Source organism: Mauremys reevesii, linkage group 13 (assembly GCF_016161935.1).
Source record: "Mauremys reevesii isolate NIE-2019 linkage group 13, ASM1616193v1, whole genome shotgun sequence".
Taxonomy (NCBI): Eukaryota; Metazoa; Chordata; order Testudines; family Geoemydidae; genus Mauremys; species Mauremys reevesii.
Genome location: NC_052635.1, coordinates 25,271,495 through 25,290,917, shown reverse-complemented (window position 1 = coordinate 25,290,917; position 19,423 = coordinate 25,271,495). Strand labels below are relative to the sequence as shown.

The 19,423-nt window shown below is 52.2% G+C and overlaps 1 protein-coding gene across 13 annotated transcripts in view; it reads left to right on the top strand.

Moving 5' to 3' along the window:
• Positions 1-19,423, top strand: part of EPB41L1 (erythrocyte membrane protein band 4.1 like 1) — a 150,984-nt gene that overhangs the window by 63,375 nt on the left and 68,186 nt on the right. The window contains exon 1 of one of the 13 annotated variants that reach the window (XM_039498014.1): positions 1,897-2,036. The exons of the other annotated variants lie outside the window; for them this stretch is intronic. The gene's annotated coding sequence lies outside the window, so the exon portion shown is untranslated. Of the gene's footprint in view, positions 1-1,896; positions 2,037-19,423 lie in introns of those variants that run through there. 13 annotated transcript variants of the gene reach the window in all.

Here is a 19,423-nt window from a genome sequence, read left to right as displayed (position 1 = left end):
TTTCCCCATTTCTTAAAATGTTATTAACTTTAGAAAGCATTCTGAAATCCTCGTTTTAAAGGTGTCCTGAAGGAGCTAAGTGCTGTCGTTTGAGATTTTCAGCTGCCCTGGGGAATTAGCCACACAACTCCCATTAATTATGATTTTCATTATTACCCCCAGCAAAGGATACACTAAGACAGAGGTAGGCAACCTATGGCACGTGTGCTGAAGGCTGCACGTGAGCTGATTTTCAGTGGTACTCACACTGCCCAGGTCCTGGCCACTGGTCCGGGGGGCTCTGCATTTTAATTTAATTTTAAATGAAGCTTCTTAAACATTTTTAAAACCTTATTTACTTTACATACAACAATAGTTTAGTTATATATTATAGACTTATAGAAAGAGACCTTCTAAAAATGTTAAAATGTATTACTGGCACGTGAAACCTTAAATCAGAGTGAATAAATGAAGACTCGGCACAGCACTTCTGAAAGGTTGCCGACCCCTGCACTAAGGAATGATGTGTATTGTAATCTGGTGCATAATGCCTTCTATGCTCCACCCCAGAGCTGGCCGCATTTCAGTGGAGGATAATAGAAATACTTAGCTCTTACATAGCACTTTTCATCGATAGATCTCAAAGCAGATTGAATCTTTCTGGTATATGCCATCTACACAGGCTTGGCAGAATTCAAGTTTTATTTTTTTTTTATCATTTCAGTGGTTGTCAATGTTTATTTTAAGCCTTTTTTTCCAGTGTTTATCAATTTAAATTTTCAAAGTTGTGGGAAATTATTGGGGGGATCAGACAACCGGGGGTGGGGGTGTGTAGACAATTACTTAATGTCGCTAGAGATTGAGATTCAAAAAGTTGAAGCTTTATAATCGTTAAAACACAAATTGTCAACATTACAGGTCAAAATATGCAAAGCAAATATCCTTAAATCAAACAAAGTTCTTGAGCAGCATTTTTCTTACTTTGCCTGTGTGTAAATTTCAATTGTTGTCAATGGAAATATTTTCTGTGTGTACAGTGAAATCGACATTTACTGACATTTACTGATCAAAATCGAATCCTTCCAAGCCTGTGTAATATGGAACGTAAAATGCTTGGGGATCCTTCAAGGGCGTAGACACCAGGGAGGATGAAGAGCTATTGAAGCTAAAGGCCAATGCTAGTATGAGACCAAATGGGGATAAACTGGCCCTGAAGGAATTTAGGCTGGAAATGAGAAGAAGGTTTCTGACCATCAGAGGAGGGAGGCTCTGAAACAGGCTCCCACTGAGAGGAGTGGGGACAAAAGAACTCAATTCTAAGATGCAGCTTGGTAGATTTATGAACGGGCTGATGTGACCAGGTTGCCTGCCTGTGGTAGCAGAGATTTGACTGGATGACGCGGGCCCTTCCTGTCCTCTGGCCCTGGATGAAATGTGCTTTTTTCGGTTGGAGGTATTTGTTTATCCCTTAGAACAGGGAGAAAGATTGTGGGTAACGTGGCGAACTCCCAGCTTAAATAGCCTGTTACGGCAGGATCTGCCCATCAGCCCTTGGTGGCTGAAACATCCGGGCTGGTGCTGTACAACGAAAGCCCTCTCTTCCCTTCCCCGCCAGTGTGTGTGGTGAGGATGCTCTCCTAGGATCCGATCAGCACTCCTTCCTTCCCTGGGGACTGACCTGAAATGAGTCATGTTTGCAGGCGAGACAGGCGGAGGGGCAGTGGGCTGATACTCAGCGCGGTGCAAAGCAGGCGTACCTGCTTGGGGTGCGAAGCGTTCTGCTTGCCTGCTGGTTTGTCTGAGGAGGGCGGTCCCCAGGGGGGATGACGCTGAGGGTTTTCGTGTGAGGAAGCTGGCCTGGCAGTGTGGGAAGGGAGCCCAGTTCCCTGCTCTGTGCGGCGAGGGCTGCTGCGACTGCAGTAGGCATCAATCAATGCGTGGGGGTGTTAAAGTTAGCGAAGAGGCTGCTCCGCAGAAAGCAGTGCGGTGTATGCGCAGCACCAGTCCGGGGGAGAGGAGCAGCGCTGCAGGCATGGGGACAGACAGCGCTTGCCAAGGTAGGAGCTGCCCAGCGAACGGGAGCGAGGGGGAGGGAGAGGAAAGGCAAATGCTGGACTTCTTCTAGGCAGCACAAACTCTCCGGCCGGTCGCGGCTCTGCGTTGGGGCAGTACCAGCTCCCCAGACCATGCCCAACAGACAGACACATGCAGGGGCTGGGGTTAGCCAGGAGCTGCCAAATGAAGGCATATCCAGATACCCAGTTATGTCCTTGAGTGCAACCCAGCTCCCCAAGTGCCTCCGCTGCAGAGGGGGAAGAGGCAGTTTTCCCACAGGAGTTCTGCTTTCAGGACTTGTTTAGCTCGCTGGCTCCTGCTGATCCCTGGGCAGGAGCAGCTGCAGTCGTTGTCCAGGAGCTGGGAGCACATTCATGGCTTTGTTTTGCTGTGGGACCCGCCGCAGAGCTGATGTGGCTTGAGAGAGATTGTCCTGCCCAGTGCAAAGCACCTCTCTCAGGCTACCTTGGTGCTGGGGAAGGCTCAGGGCTGATTGGACTCCAGCTCAGGGTTTGCTGGGGACTTTAGGAAGCTTCCCCTGACTGCCACCGAGCTGTGCGGTTTTGTGCTGGGAGCTCAGCATCAGTAATTCCAGGGGCCCTCCTGTGGTGCAGGGTTCGGGCGCCCCTCCTCAGCACCTTCCAGGGATGGGGGTTTCAGACCCTTCGGCTGGATGAGCAAGGAGCTCTCCTTGCATTCCTCGGAGCTGCCTCACGTGGTGAGGGGCTCCTCTTTGCACCCCCTGCCAGGCCTTGGGCTGGAACGTCACGCTCACGCCAGCCCTGCCCGGCTGGTAGCACAGGAAGGACGGGGGGGGGCTCCCTCTGGAGCTCACGGGGTGGTTGCAGGGTGACATACTAAGCGGCCTCGCCCTCCTCTCCCCAGCTCGGCTGGGTCCTGAGCACAGCCGCCCAGCTGTGGACCGACTGGGATATTCCCTGCTGCCAGGGCGGTGAGCAGTAACCTTGCAGACTCACTGTTGCTTCTTAAAGGGCCAGCCTGCTGCTGCGGGAAGCGGTCGTTTCTGAAGCTGGGGTGCTGTAGTGTAGACACTTGCTATGTTGACAGAAGGGATGTTTCCATCACTGTCCCCCTCCCCAAGCAGCAGTTGCTACGTCGATGGAACAATTCTTCTGTCTACACCTGGGCCTAGGCTGGCTTAACTACGGCGCTCAGGGGCATGAATCTCTTCACACCCCAAAATGAGGTAGCTATGTTGACCTAAATTTTAAGTGTAGATCAGGCCTGAGGGACTAAAAGGGACTAAATCCTTTCACTGCTGGCTCCCCGACTGTCCCTGCCGTGCTGCCGCCGTCCGTCAGCATTCCAGGGGGACGTCAGGAGGTGCCGGCATGTTCACTGCAGGGGAACACGGCCGACGTGCTCTGGGTGTGTCGGCATCATGGTAGATGCACTGTGCCTTGGGTGTATCCAGTCCAGACATCAGCACGGCACAGGGGCCCTGCATAGACACAGCCAGTGCAGACGGCGGCACAGCAGAGGTGCTTTGCCCAGACGGTAGCTGGAACTTTTGCCAGCAGTCAAGTAGTTTTAAGAGGTAGCAAGGAGAAGGGGCACAGGTTTGTTATTGTAATGATGTTGTTCAGGACCATGCACTAGAAATGTGCAGAATGCGAAGTCACATAAGATGCCGAGTTTAGGGAGGGGATCCCCAAATCCTGTGTCTAGGGTTAGCTGGCCAGAAACGACCTGTGCTCAGACTTCTAGTAGGAGGAGCAGATGCCTGGGAGAGGGAAATTCAGAGACCAGAGAGACGGGGGGGGGGCAGAGATCGGGGTGAGGGGAGAACACTTGAGGGTCCAAAAGAGAAGACAGAGGAACTCTGACTCTTCCTCAGACCCCTTAATTGTATAACAAGAGAGGTATGGAGAGCACAGTCCTGCCTGTGACTCTGGCTTTACACTGCGCTCTGCTACCCAGATGTCCCACCGATGAGCACACGAGAAGGAGATGCAGATGATAGGTGGGTAAGCTACGTTAGAGAAGAGAATGGAAAGGATGGGAGAAAGGCTGGAGAAAAGGGAGATGGGGAGAGAGAGAGGCTAGAAGCAGGTTAGATCAAGCATGAATGGGGGTGTGTGTGTATGTGTGCGTGTTGGGCGGGGGCTGAATAGAGAAGGAAGAAATTTAGCACAGTGAAGAGAGAGACGTATTCAAAAATAACCCAGATGAGAGTGAGGGAGTGAGATAGGAAAGGTAAAAATAGAAAGGCTGGATCAGAGGAGAAACTGTGCCTTAAAGGAAGAGGAGAAGGGAAGGGTTTTGTAGGGGAATAGATACAGTAGACAGTTTAAAATTTGTCAGAGATGGTGTGAGATCTGTCTGGGGAAGCACAGGTGCATAGACACTCTGGGAAACGTGGAGAGAAAAGGGACTGAAAGTAAACAAAGGAGAGAGGAAAAGAAAACAAATGAGGGAGGCAGACAGTAGTAATAGGTTCTAAGTGGAGCCACTAGCATTGCACGTCATTGAGGTTACCTGACACTTTCCATTATAAGGCCCTGTTTTCATTTGCTTATAACTTTGCCAGACTTGAATCCTTTGGGCTGAAATTTTCCATGCCTGGTATCTGACTCAGGCTGAATTTTCTGCAAAATGTGTTCAGCTGTTTCCAAGAAAGAGATAAGGGAAAACCCCATTGTTTTGCCATAGTTAAAAAACAAAACAACAACAACAAAAACCCCCTACAATCATTTGGTTGAGAATCTCTATGCTGTGGAGTAGGGAATTTAAATTTAGTGTGGAGATGGCCTTTGTGGCAGGGATGTCCCCTTTGACAGTCCTGTGAACAACTGCCCAGATCTGGCCAAATTATAAACCTTGGAGAAAAATCTGTGTGCACAGGCTCAGTAGAGCCTTGTTAGAGTTTGGCAGCTAAATTCTCCGATGATTCTGTTTGCAATGAGCATGCTCCAGCTCAGGGCTTCATGGGCTCAGCAGGACTTGCCCTGCAGTTGTTGCCCCAGCTGTTCCAGGGCTCTGTGGGCCGGGCACAGGAACTGAGGGTGGGAGGCGCTGTCCCTGTAGGCACTGAGGTAGCTTGAAGTGTGGAGGGAGGGAAGACGGATAGGATGGGAGCTGGGGAGTAAGGGTGGGGAGGGACTGGAACTAGCTGGATGGGGAGCCTGGGATTGGGGCAAGGAGCTGGGCATTGGAGGGCAGAGGCAGAATCGTTTGTGACCACTAGAGAACACTCCCCTCTGATACTGGAATAGAACTCAAGATTCTAGATGACCTCTTGAGTTCCCTTCCAGTCTTTCACTCCTATGATTCTTTGGTTTCAGAGTCTCACCATTCCTCTGCTGTCAGCAACTATCTGTGTAACCTACCGGCAAAGTGTGTGTCCCATCGCCCTCTAGGGGTGGTCTACATACAGGATGACAACCTACTACTGCTTTCATTTACTCTGTTCGGTCAAATGGCTGAGGTCTGTGCGATGGATCTAAAGGTTCCAACTCTGCTGATGACCCATGTGGGTGTCAGTATGTTGGCAAGTGATGGAATTTCTGTGTTTTCAGTTGGCTTTTTTTAAAAACCTAGTAAAGTAGATTGAAAAAAACAAAAACCCCAGAGCTATGTGAAAGGAACATTCTTAAGGTTGCAAAGTCAAGCACTCAAAAGTTAGAAAATGCCAGAAGTAAGGATGCCAGTGCCATTGTGACTATGCATTAGGAGGATACAGTGTGTAATTACACTATTTTTGTTTACGTTCAGTGCACAGTACTGACCGTGCTGTGGAGATCTGTCAGGGTTGTTGAATGAAGGAGGCTAGTGTCTGTAGGGCCCCTTTGCCATCTGTTGTGGAAGTTTGAAGGTATTTAATGAATGAGGCAGGGGATGGCTGGAAGAGAAAGGATGGTTCCATGTAAGGCAGTCGAATGCTGCCCTGGAGAACTGGCTTGTGTCCCTGCCCTCAGAGTTCCTGCATGATGCTGGGAGAGTCACTTGAACCAAATGTTTTGCAGGTGGTCACTGATTGTGCGTTCCTCTTTTTCCGGGAGCCTGACCTGAGACCCTGGGGTTTGATTTGCAGAAGTGCCGAGCGCTCACAGCTGTAACTGAAGTCAATGGGTGCTGGGCTTTGAACATATAAAGTGAGCTATAATGGCTGAGTACTCTGAAAAACCTCCTAGGTGTCCCAAATTGGGCACACAGAATTAGTGAATCCTTTTGACCTTCATCTCTCTGTGCCTGAGTCCCTCTCTGTAAAACGGGACTAACGCCCCCCATCTCACCAGGGTGCTGCAGAAATAAATTCATGAATATTTGCGAAGTATTTGGATATCGTTGTCGTGAGCACCATGGAAAAGCCCATGAGGACGTGAATCTGTCTGTCTTGCAATCAGGGTTTGAATAGTGGGCAGTAAATAAGGCCTGGGACCACACCTTGAGCAACGAGGAGAAAACCGAACGTTGAAGTGCTGCTCATTCAGTAAGCATCATCCGTCCTGTGCACTGATTGAGGCAGAGATCCTGTGCTAATACCTAGCTCGTCTATGTCGTGAGCAGACCTCAAATTGCTTTACAATGGAGGTCAGGATCATCACTTCCGTCCTACGGATGAGGAAACTGAGGCACAGAGAGGTGATGTAACTCCCCCAAGGCCACCCAGCAGCTGAGCCAAGAACAGGACTAAGGTCTCTGAGACCCAGTGCCGAGCTCTGGCCTCTTGGCCATGTTGTTTCCCTGTTTATGATCATGTAACTAAAGGCTCTCTCATAATGCATATGGATAAGGGGGCCAAAATCAAGGCTGCATCATCAACCTTAACTCTGGCATTTCCTGACTTCGAAGTGCTTGACTTTGCAACTTAAATGTTCTTCTGATATCGTTGTTTCGATGTAATATATATGGCCAGATCCTGAGTGAGTGTGAATGGGGATAGCGCCATTAGCTTCGACTGAATTGTAATTGACTGAACCAGATGACTCTGATGGAGGATCTGGCCCAGATGGATTTGTCTCCAAATGTTATGCGCAGTATTTAGACGCAGCCCGGGAAAATATCCCTGCACGTTCCCAAGTTACGGAATTGGTGGTGGTCGCTGTCGGGGCCCCAGGCCTTAATTCCGCTTCCGCTCCTGCAATTCAAACCTTTGCCCCCTACCTCCTAACCAGCCCAGATGCAAAAAACCTCCCAACGTGTGATGTTTGGGTTGAAAGAGGCTTCATGTTCATTATTAGTTATAATTAGAGCCATCCACATCTGATCCACGATCTGCAAACATGGTCCGCGGATATCCGCAGATTTGCAGGGCTCTCGTGGTAATCAGTACTCCATGGAGACGCTGGAAGTGTCTGTGTCCTGGCACACAGCGCAAACTGCTGATCCATAGACACCATCCCTGCCTGCTGATCTGACAGCCTATCTGGCCCAGTGCCCCCCCCACCAAACACAGAGCCGGGTTTGGTCTGCATAGACTGAATGCATCATGGAACCAGCTGGCTCCCTCCAGGCCATAGGTGCTGGAACTAGGAGTGCTGGGGGTGCTGTAGCACCCTATAGCTTGAAGTGGTTTCCATCATATACAGGATTTACAGTTTGGTTCAATGGCTCTCAGATTTCTATACAAATTGTTCCAGCGCCCCTTCTCCAGGGTCCCACATACCCCTTGATCCTGCCCTGTACTAGACCAGTATGGCCACCGCTCACAAGGTGGTGTTCTTTTAAACCCCAGCTCCTGGAGTCATGTGAAACCTCAGCTTTCAGTTTAAAAAGAAATGAGTTTCTGGCCCTTGTGGCTGCAGAGAAAAACCAGAAAACACGACCCAGGCGCACCCCAAAGGCTCAGAACCAGATACAATAAAAGAACCCCAGTTTATTTTATTTTTTTTAAAAAAACCATGATTTTTAAGCGCATCGCATGACTTTGGGAGCCTGACATACTTTCAGAAGGCCCGGTGTTGGCGGTATTGCATTCATGTCCCTGGTTATTTCGTCACACTTTCCCCAGGGATTCGGTGCACTAACCGTAGCAGAAATAACCCACTGTGGATGTGCTTGGTTCCCCTCCATCATTCCTCCATCAAGGCGTGAAGGATTTCCACCGTTCCAAGCCATTAGAGATGAACTGGACCGAGCCAATATATAGTGATGCCACTGGGGGAGCTGCCAAAAGACTAGTGTGATCAAGGGGCCCGAGCTCCCTGGGAAAAGACAGGCTGGAGTGAACGGAGGCTAAATGCACACCCAGGCTGAATGGTTGCTGGTATGTGGGGTAACGGGGGTTAATTGGCATAATATAAAGGAAGCAGAGAGGGGGTGAGCCGGGGAAGGAATGGTGCGAACAGGGGCATGGAGAGGTCTGAGCTCTCTAGGGAAGGCAAGTTAACTTCAAGGGCCATGTCCCCAGCTAGTGTAGCTCCATAGCCGGTGCTGGTTGAAGCTGGTGCTGTGTGTCTGTGCTGTCAGCGCTGGATCCGGCTGAAGGCAGAGTGCCCAGGAAGGAGGGGGAGGTGGGCAGGGGCTGGAATGGCAGGGAAGAGAAGCCTTGAGCTGTCATCCCCAGAGCCTGAAGAGCCGGTCCTGGGACAAGCATCGTTAGCAGGGGGCTGTTGTTCCAAAGGGGCAGGTGTGGGGTGTCTATGGTGTGATAGGGGTTGTGTCTAACCCCGATGTGTGGTGCTGGCACCCTTGTCCTCAGTGCAGTGAACCTGCCTTGCTCCTGGGGTGTGGGCATGTGGCCTGCATGGCGAATTCCCATACATTGAATTACAGCTTGGCTTGGAGACCTTCCTTCGTGGTCTGGGTGGGTTTGCCAGCTAGCCGTAGCTGACGACGGCTGGAGAGAAGGGGGCAGTTCCTCTGGGTTGTTTCAGACAGAGAATAATGCATCTACCTAGGTGAGCCAGCCTCATGCCGATGCAAAGCAGCTGAAATCAGTATTATCACTATTACTTGTCTGGTGGGAGTGCCCAGGAGCCCTAGCCGTGGACTGGCCTCCCATTGTGTTAGGTGCTGTACAAAGACAGAGCAAAGGGCTGTCCCTGCACTGGATTGACAGGGATGGGAATGAGATCAAACTGGTCCCCGGTGCTCGCGTACGAGCTGTGCCGATGTCGTGCTGTCAGACTCCTTCTCTGGGCCCGTTTGGCTTTTGTGTCGTGATGGGCTGAGGCCAGGCAGGCGGCTTGGTCTGCAGGGGGCTCTTTGTGCTCTTTGCCTTTGGGGCGGCAGTCGGGGCCACGGGAGGTGGAGGAGGAGGCAGAGGGACAGAGAGCCCTTGATCGCCTTCAGCAGGATCGCTGGCTGCCTGGGGCTGGCAGCCAGCAGTATGCTTGGGCCTGAATGCAGCCCTTGTTGCTGGGCCCTGGAATGTGGCTGTGCCAACGTGTGTCCCAGACAGTGTTTGCCACGATGTGCTGTGTCATTGCAGGGTCAGCTAATAGCCCTGCACGCATCTGCAGGGCTCAGCTGGAAGATGCTTCGCACAGCAGGGGCTGACGGTGGCTGCAGGTCCCTCTGCTAGCACTGGGATGAGTGACTCTAAGATGGCCCAGCAGCTGGGTCCTGGCCCTCCCCACCGCCCTGGCTTCACCTTCCCTGCTGTAGATTTTTGGCCTGTCTCACAATATCACCTTTAAGTTAGGTACTGCTGGGGGCTGGGAAGTCGTGCAGGTCCCTTTCCAGCACCCGCTCCTGAGATGGAGGCTGCGGGGGGTGCCCTGGGGCTGGCCAGCACAGTGCTGGGGTGGGGGGGGGTTCCCTGGAGCTGTCTGGCACAGCGCTCAGGCTGCTGGGGGGTGGGAGTGGGGCCGATGGCTGCCGTGCCCAATGCATGTTGCTCCAACAACTCTTCTGTCGCAAAAGAGCGTGTGCAGTGTGGGGGAGGGAGGTGGGAGGCTGCCACAGGTGGCAAATGGCTGCTGTTCTTGGTATGGCAGCCAGCACTGGCTCTCTTCCAACTCTCTCCCTGTGCACCTGCCACCTCTGCAGTGCAGCCTCCTCTGGGGCAATCTTGCCAAGGCACAAGGGGCAGTTGAAAATCCAATGGGAGCTGGGCACCCCACTCTCTCAAAAGCCAATGGGCGTTGGGCACTAGCTCTCTCAGGCATTTGTGGCAGTCCCGCCCCGTTTGCACAGGGCGCAGGGATGGGCTGGCTAAGGATTGTGGGACAAAGCCCTGCTCTTCCCAGCAAACTCCTTGGGATCTTTATTGACCTGGCTGAGCAGGCAGGATGGGGCTTAGCGCCCCCTCTGAGTGAGCTGCCCTCGCATGCACCGGAGTATAGAGCCCCCGGTGTGCTGTTAGCACTTTATCAGTCCTGACGGCTCTCTGCCCCTCGGCGTAGCTGCCTGGAAAGGACCCTGCTGGTTCCAGGGGGTCCAACCTGATGCTTGTGCCTCTAATTGAATCCTTCCACTTCAGTCAGTTAAGAGCTGGCTCTGTGCCTCGCTGGAGCCCTCTATGCAGGCCTTGTGCTAGGGGCAGATGGGGGCATTCCTACAGCACAATGCCTGTCAGGGCAAGTTAGGGCAGCCTCAGGGCTGCTCAGACGTGCTGGGGCTCAACTAGCAGTGCAAGGATCCAGGGAGGTGTTGGGCTCAGTGGCCATTAAGGGATGACCCGGGGCCTACCTCTAACTCACTTCCTGCTGCACACTGATGCAGTGCAGGGCAGAGTCAGGCCCTCCTGGGGCTGGGCGCGGGCCGGGGCGAGGGACAGGAGGTGGGATTGGGGATGCTACAGCTGCTGGAGTTGCCCCTGGAGGCTTGGGAAATGGTTAGTTAGGAATCACGGTTACAGACTTACCAGTGGTGACCCTTTCCCTGGGACACTTCTCACTCCCAGCCTGCCACAGCCTTGCTGTCTCCCCAGCCTATATCTGGCGAGTCTCATCCCACCCCGGGAGACTGCGGCTTTCACAACGTTTAGAGCCAGATGTAACTTATTGCATTGGAACAAGGAGGGGGGCTGGCTCGTGTTGCTGCACGATTCCCCTCTCACTGCTGTAAATCAGGAGACACCTCAGCACAGCCAGTGGAGTGGAAGTGTGGCCAAACTGGAGCAAGAGAAACCCCAGGCTTCAGCTGAGGAAAGAAGTGGGGCCTGATTCTGACAGACACAGGAGAGAATGGATTGGCTGCGGGGATGGATCCCTGGGGCCTGGTTCTGACAGATCCAGCAGAGAATGGATGAGCTGGGGCAGTATCTGTTCATGGGGGGGGGGGTATTACCAAGTGAGATGGGTAGATGCCCATATTCTGACATGCATATAGAGCAGCTATGGCACTGAGAAGAAGAGGAGTGGCAGCATTAGGGTGACCAGATAGCAAGTATGGAAAAATTTTGTGTGTGTGTGTTGGGTAATAGGCACCTATATAAGAAAAATCCCCAAATATCGGGACTGTCTCTATAAAATCGGGACATCTGGTCATCCTAGGCAGCATGTGGGGCACTCAGGTGGGGAGCAGGGCCTTACCCTCCAGCACAGCGGCTGCTCTTGTTCATGGCTTTTTGCAAAGGAAAAACCAAACCAAACCCAGTAACTTGAGTGGGACATTGGTTAGAGTCCTCCTGTGTGGGCTAGTGGATGTAGAGGCTTTCAGAGTCCAACGCTGTGTCTCTACTTGGCATCTCCTCTTGTCCCTGTGACCTGCCTTCAACAGCACAGCTGGCCCTCGGGGAGCGGGCACGGGAGGCAGGTAGAGCTGGTCATGGAGTGATTTCCTCTTGGCATAATGGGATCGTGTGCGCAGGCCGTGTACATGTGCCGGCTGGGGAATTGGTGTCTATGGAAACAAAGCTCCTGGGAGGATATAGCCATGTTTGTTCTTTGGCGGGAGCCAGGGAGATGGTCCCCTTCCCCAAACTCTCTTGCCTGGTTCTAAGCACACGGTGGGGATGTCCTGGTGCCTTCTCCTCTGTGGTCTCCATGATCATTTTTCCGTTATCCGCAGCTCGAAGAGCTTTGTTCCGTGGGCCCTTGGCTGGGACCATCCCAGCTCAATCACTGTTGCGATGTATGGGGATGCATGTACTGCTCTGCTCTAGTGTTCATAGCAGGCTTCCTCTTCCTGTTTGCTGAGGGCGCATTCCCTTCTCCTTCAAACCCACTGCTTCCCTGGGGCTGGAATCTGTCTCATTAACTCCACTGAAATCATTAGGGTTACCTCAATGTGGTGTAAAAAAACAGGAGTACTTGTGGCACCTTAAAGACTAACAAATTTATTTTAGCATGAGCTTTCGTGAGCTGCAGCTCACTTCTTCGGATGCATAGAATGGAACACACAGACAAGGGATATTTATACATACAGAGAACATGAAAAGGTGGAAGTATGCATACCAACAGGCAGACTCTGCCTCCGTCAAGGTCAGACTCTGCCTGTTGGTATGCATACTTCCACCTTTTCATGTTCTCTGTATGTATAAATATCCCGTCTGTGTGTTCCATTCTATGCATCCGAAGAAGTGAGCTGTAGCTCACGAAAGCTCATGCTAAAATAAATTTGTTAGTCTTTAAGGTGCCACAAGTACTCCTGTTTTTTTTGCGGATACAGACTAACACGGCTGCTACTCTGAAACCTGTCAATGTGAGGTGAATCTTTGGTATTTATACAACCCTGTCACTGTGGTAGCTGAGCATCTCGCAATTCGTAATGTCTCTTTTCTCCCAGCACCCCTGGGAAGCAGGGCGGTGCTATTACCCCATTATACAGATGGGGAACTGGGGCCTACGGAGGCTAAGTGGCTAAGCCAAGGTCACACCAGAAGTCTGTCGCAGAGGAGGAAATGGACAGTTTTCTCCATTCTTAGACCATTGTGTCGATCACTGGAGCATCCTTCCTCTCCTTACTGCAGATTTTTGTAGATTTCAAGGCCAGAAGGGACCTGGATCGTCTAGTCTGACCACCTGTATAACACAGGCCAGAGACCTGCCCCAAAGTAAATCCTGCAGCAAATCTTTTTGCAAAAGAGCAAATCCTGATTGGAACATTTTCAGGGCTGGAGAATCCACCACGGTCCTTGGTAAAGTGTTCAATGGTTAATTACTCTCACCATTAAAAATGTACGTCTCCTTTCCAATCTGAATTTGTCCAGCTTCAGCTTCCGTCCACTGGCTCATGCTATGTATCTTCTGCTAGACTGAAGATCCCATTATTAAATATTTGTCCCCCGTGTAGGTACTTGAAAACTAATCACGTCACCTGTTAATCTTCTGTTTGTTAAACTAAATAGGTTGAACTCCTTGAGTTTACCACTAGAAAGCAGGTTTTCCAATCTTTTAAACATTCTCGTGGCTCTTCTCAGAACTCTCTCCAATTTATCAACATCCTTCTTGACTTGTGGGCAGCAGAACCGGACACAGTATGCCAGCAGCGGTCACACCAGAGGCCAAATACAGAGGTCAAATAACCTCTCTGCGTCTACTCGAGATCCCCCTGTTTATGCATCCAAGGATGCTATAGCCCTTTTGACCGCAGCGGCACACTGGGTGCCTCATATTCACCTGATTATTCACCCTGACCCCCAAACGGTGATGTAACTGAGGGCAGAGGTGGGCCCCCCCCATGTAGCCCTGCCACCCTGGTGTCCCCCACCTGCAGCCATCTCTCCACACCCTCTCTCTGGCTCCTGCCGGCTCAGATCTGCTAGGGTGTTGGGTCTTTTGGGCAGGGTCAGTGTCTGAGCCTAGGGGTTGTAAAGCAGGGGTGAGGTAGGGTCAGGATTCGGACATCTGAGGGAAATAAATTCTTTCCTCTGCAGGACAGACCCTGGGGTGCCCAGCTCCACACTCTGGGGGGGGGAAGCGACTAGAGGAGAGGGGGTCTGACCAATCTGCCTGTATCTCCCACACCCCACTTTGACTCACAACAGCTCCCAGGGCCGTCCTTAGGATTTATGGTGCCCTAGGCGGGATTATTAAACTGGTGCCCCTGTGCCTGTCTTGCTCTTAGCAACACAAACATAAGCTTACACTATTGGAAAACTTGCTACGTGCATGTTATTAAAACCAATTTAACTTAATTAAGCACACTGTAATGCTGATGGACTAGCGCTAAAGAAGTAGCACTATAGAAAAAAATCTGATTTGACAGAATGATGCAAATAATATAATTTTTTTAGTTTGTCAACATTTTATTGGACATTTCTATGAAGAGGTATTGAAACAAGGATTTGTTTTTAATTAAAAGCAATCTTTCTGGCTTTTTTGGCTGCAAAATCAGTAAGAATGTCATCGTATGACAAAGACAAAGTGACGTCTTGTTTGATTGCAAGACTAGCAGGACCAGTCAAATGTTCCTGACTCCTTGTAGAGCGGAGATAGTTTTTAATGAGCTTTAGTTTTGAGAAACTCCGTTCTCCTGATGCTACTGTTACAGGAATTGTCAGGAGAATACGAGTGGCAATGTACACATTAGGATATATGTCAACAAGTTTGCTGGTATTTGTAAACTGTACAGTGTCCACCATCACCTTTGCATTTGGAAACTATGATAATGTACTCAATTCTTCATACAGTTCAAGTCCATTTAAATCAAAATGATCGCTGTGCTTCAGGAGGCTCTCTAGGTCAGGGGTCCCCAATGCGGTGCCCACGGGTGCCATGGTGCCCACAGGGGCCTCTCAGTGCACCCGCGTACTGGCTGGCGGACGAGCATCCACCGAAATGCCGCTGAAATTTGGTGGCATTTCGGCAGCGACGCCTCTGGATGACGCCTCTGCTCAGCCCGCCGCTGTGTGCCATCAAAAATCAGCTCGCGTGCCACCTTTGGCACGTGTGCCGTAGGTTGCCGACCCCTGCTCTATACATTAGTAAGGAGATGAGCATATTACAGTTGTTGGAGGGCTCTATTTAGCAGTAACAGGCTATAGGAAAGTCAGTCAACATTTTTTGTTTCTCTGATTAAAACTGGCCCACTCCCTTCCCCATACCAAACTTGTCACAAATAATCGTCAACAACTTAATTTTCTGTTTTTGGCTAAGATATTGATTTTTTTAAAAAAAAATATTGAAATTGAATTCAGGATTGTTAGCAAGCATTTTTGGCGAGCAAATTTGTTCAGTGACAATCTAAATGGCAATGCAGCACTGCTTTCATGCTTAGCTCACCCCCCAGCCTGCTGGTCCAACAGCTGCAGTAGACCCCAAAATCCACCTCTTGGGGTGCAGTGTGGCAACAGCAGCAGCAAACCCTCAGCTCTGATCACACGCCAATGGGCACCACCACCAGCCCAATGGACCATGGTGAAGTTAGCACAGCATCTAATCTTAGGGACGGGGCGCACCCATGGAGCCACAGCAGCTCATCCTGCCCTGTGCAGCGCCCCACAAGTGAGATGGATCACTGCCAGCCCGGGGGAGAGACGCGCTCCCCAGCTAGGGTGACCAGATCCAGATGTCCTGATTTTTATAGGGCCAGTTCCGATATTTGGGGCTTTGTCTTATATAGGCACCAATTGCCCCCAGCTAGGGTGGGTGACCAGACAACAAGTGTGAAAAATTGGGATGGGGGTGGGGGGGAATAGGAGCCTATATAAGAAAAAGACCCAAAAATCGGGACTGTCCCTATAAAATCGGGACATCTGGTCACCCTACAGGTGAGTTCCTTCCCAGAGACCCCAGCAGCCAATCCCCTTCCTCAGACTGTGCTGCATTCGGCTCTCTCTAGGACCCAGCAGCCCTGCTCCTATGTGCTCTACTGCTTCCCATCTGTCTGGGCTCCCAGCAGAGCGGTGCCCCCAGACCTAGTGGTGCCTGTTCTGCCTATGGTTAAGGACGGCCCTGACAGCTCCTTCCTGGAGCTCTGCTTTATGGCAGACAGGGAAGCGTTCACCCATCAGCATGGCCTCTTGGCGCCCTGCACGGGGGAGCAGCGCTGCAGTCGGGGGTCCCTGCACCCATGCCGGGAGAGGGGAGCGGTGTCGGATCTAGTGGAAGAGAGGTCCAGGAGGATTCAATATGGTTAGAGGAGGAGTGTCTTTGCCAGTGCTGCCCTGTCTCTGCCTGCCCCGTGCTTAGAGCTTTCAGACACGTACCTGGGGCTGGGTCCTCAGCTGTGGGAAGTTGGCCTGGCTCCTGCCTTCTCCCTGCTCCAACAAGTCAAACTGGAGCCAGCTGGGGGTGCCAAGAGTCATCCTGATGGGCCTCGTATAAGCGTTTGGCTAAGCTAGAAATGTACATAGATGGTGCAACCTCTGCACTGGCTGCTCAGGGGAACCGAGGCCAGGCGTGGCCACCTACAGCAAGATGTGCATTGTACTAGAGCTGTGCTACCCTGCCTGGGGTGCAGCGGAGCTGAGTGGGAGGGGTCCTGGCGGAGGAGAAGGGCCTGAGGATGAAGGAAGCTCCATGAGCCAGGATCTAGTCTGCCTGCATTGCAGACCTGTTGCTGTGTCTGGGGGCAGAGGAGCCAGCAGCCAGGAAAGAAACCAGGATTAAAAAGACCCCCAAACCATACAGGAAAGAAAACAGCTGACAAGGCAAAGGAATAGCAGAGCCCAAAAGGGACAGGAGAGAAGGTGGGGGTAACTCTGCCAGGGCAGGGAATGAGTGGGAGAAGAGGGAGGGCCCAGCTGTCACTCCAGCACATGAAGGCTCCACTATCACTCAAGGACGAGGGTACTGGAGGGGTACAGTGAAGGCTCACCCCAGAGACAGACGCATTCAGTTCAGGGCCTTGCAGGTAGGTGGCTGCAGCTCCTCCTCCTTGGGAACAACATGCTGAGGGTGTTTGTTTCTGAAGATTCCCGCAGCCCAGCAGGCACCACTGAGGGTGGCGTGCCATGGCGCACCGTGTCGCTGCTGTTAGGCCAGGACGTGTCAATATTAGTAGGATTGCTTGGACATGCCAAACCCAAGCTGGGATCCTTTCCAGCTGGGACATTCCTGCCTATTGGATTGTTTGTTAACACGCTGTGTGATGTCAGCACTGAGCATCACCAAAGGGGCCCTCTGTGGGGAGAGGACAGTGCAGGAAGTCAGGCAGAGGGAGCTGGGGGGCAGAGGGAGGAAGAAAGCTGTAGCTGGAGTAGGAGGATGATCTGGCAGGGAGGGAGCAGGAATGTGAACTCTGTGAATAAGCTCATGAGACCAGCCACACGCTGCACAGAACGGCCCTGCCCTGTAAAATGGCAGCATGGCTTTCATCTGTATCCTCTCCCAGGGACGCCACATCACATCTGCTTGGTTTTCACAAGTGAAAGGTTGGGGCTTTCCCCTGAGCTTCCAGCTCTGCAAACCGAGCCTGGCGTCTGAGAGTCAAGCAGGGTTCCCTCCGGCTCATGCATCACCACCGCCAAGGACTCTGCCCTGCGAAATTAGCCAAGATGTCTGTTTGTGACTCCCAAGCTAGACTAGAACCCGCCCGCTCCGCTCCACTCCGCTGTAGCTGTGTTAGCACAGATTACACCGGCCATGGAGTAACGGCCCCTGCACATGTGCCCTGGTTACCTGGCAGAGAGACAATGCTGCTGAGAGAGAAATGCGGCTGTTCAAGCTGGGCTCTGACGATACAGAGTGAGAGCTGATAAGGACAAGAACCCCAGCGAAGGCATCCCCCCTTTCCCAGCATCTGGATGGCATATGAGTGTTGCGTGCAGCAGAAGGCAAGTTGCTGGTTGTTGCCATATTAGCCCTCACCAGGGAGTGAACCAGGCACCTCCAAAGCTAAAAGCACAAATTGAGCCAAAGAGCGAAGTGGGAGGCCTGAAACAGCTGGGTCGGGTATGGAGGGTCCATGTAACCCATGCTGTCTAGTGATTTGCACTGCCACTGAGCGTATACTTTAAAGATGCCTCTGGCTGCTTTGGCTTATTCCTGTGCAGTGTTTGCACCGGCAGGGGGATCCCAACCATGACCTCTCCTCACCAACCGAATGTGCTGCCCTGGTGCTCTGATCCGACGGTGATGGGGCCATGTCAGTACTTAGAGGACAGAAGGGCCATGGCAGTGTGACATGTTACTGAGGATGCCCATGGGGAGCATGTTGCCAAACCCCACAATAACCTCGCTCAGCTGCCAAGCAGTGGCGCCTGCCATGCAACCCTAAGTCAGGACTGGGTCTTGTTTGTGTGTCGATAAAGCTATGGCTAGAGAAGTCCTCATGCTGAATGCCCCACCGTGTCCCTGCCACGTGGTGCCTGATGCTAGAAGGGCTTTGCAGAGCAGTGGAGGAGAGGATGCAACTACATAGCCATGAGGTGCCATAGGAAGGGACCCAGAACAGGGACCCAGTTTAATCCTAATCTCAGCCCTAATCCTAATTCTGTTCAGTGCTTGGAACTGTGGTGGGGATTATTGCCTGGCATTACTGTATCCATTAAGATGTGGTAAGTCAGGCTCTGTCCAGCCTCATGCACAACATGCAGGGGGCCATCTATTCTGAGTGGCAGTGGGGTCCAGTGGGCAGGGCACAGGCCTGAGAGGCAGGAAAACTGGATTTGGTTCCCAGATTTGCTGTATGATCTTGGGTAAGTCACCCCCCCCCTCGGTCTTATCTGTTTAGTTGCAAGCTCTCTGGGGCCAGAGTTGTCTCTTTACCACGTGTGCACAGAAGGCCCAGAACCCTGGGACCGTGATTGCAGTCGGGGCTACGTGCCATGGCTGGAGTACAGATGATGATAACGCCAGCCCTGTGCAGATTCATCCCTCGGTTATCTGTGACCCCCCCACGCCGCCTGAGTGTGCTGAGCTGTGCTGGGTGGCGTGTGCCTGAGCCCAGGGTTGCAGCTTGCCGGATTCTGCCAGCCATCGGCGTCTTCGTCACAGGGGCTCTCGGTGTTTTATGGCTGAGCCTGGAGCGAAGGGAGCTGATAAAAGCCAGACGCTCATTATTTATGAACAACATGGCTGTGAGGTGGGGAGACAGCGTTGGTGTTTGCAGCCCGCAGAGGAGGCTGGGCACAGTGCTGGGGGCACAGGATGGGTAGCGCTGAAAGGGAGGGGCATGGCTCTGGCAGGCAAATGGGAGTGGGGAAGGGAGGGGCTGTCTCGTGAGACATGTGGGGAAGGAGGGAGAGGGGCTCAGAGGCACTGTAAGGAGGAGATTCCTCCCTGGCAGGGAGATGAGCACTCTGTTTCTTTCCGCTCCTGCCTTCCTACACTGGGAGCCTGGCTCTGGGCACCCTGGTTGGTTGTGTACTGCCTGGGAGGGGCAGCCCTGCTCTTTGCGGCACGTTTGCCAATGGAGGGGTGCCCAGCCTGCGCGGCACAGACCACTGCTTCCTCTGCCACCCCCCTTGTCGCATCAATATTTAACTGGTCTGGTCGGACAGATTGAGGCAAGGGAGTGAGGCTGGGAGCAGGTGCCAAGGGGGACTCTAGGGGGCAGGCAGCCTGGGCCACAGCATGGAGGTAGCAGGAGAGAGGATTTTGCCTTGAATGGGTGACTCCTGCTGGGAGAGGCAGGGACTGGAGTAGCTGGG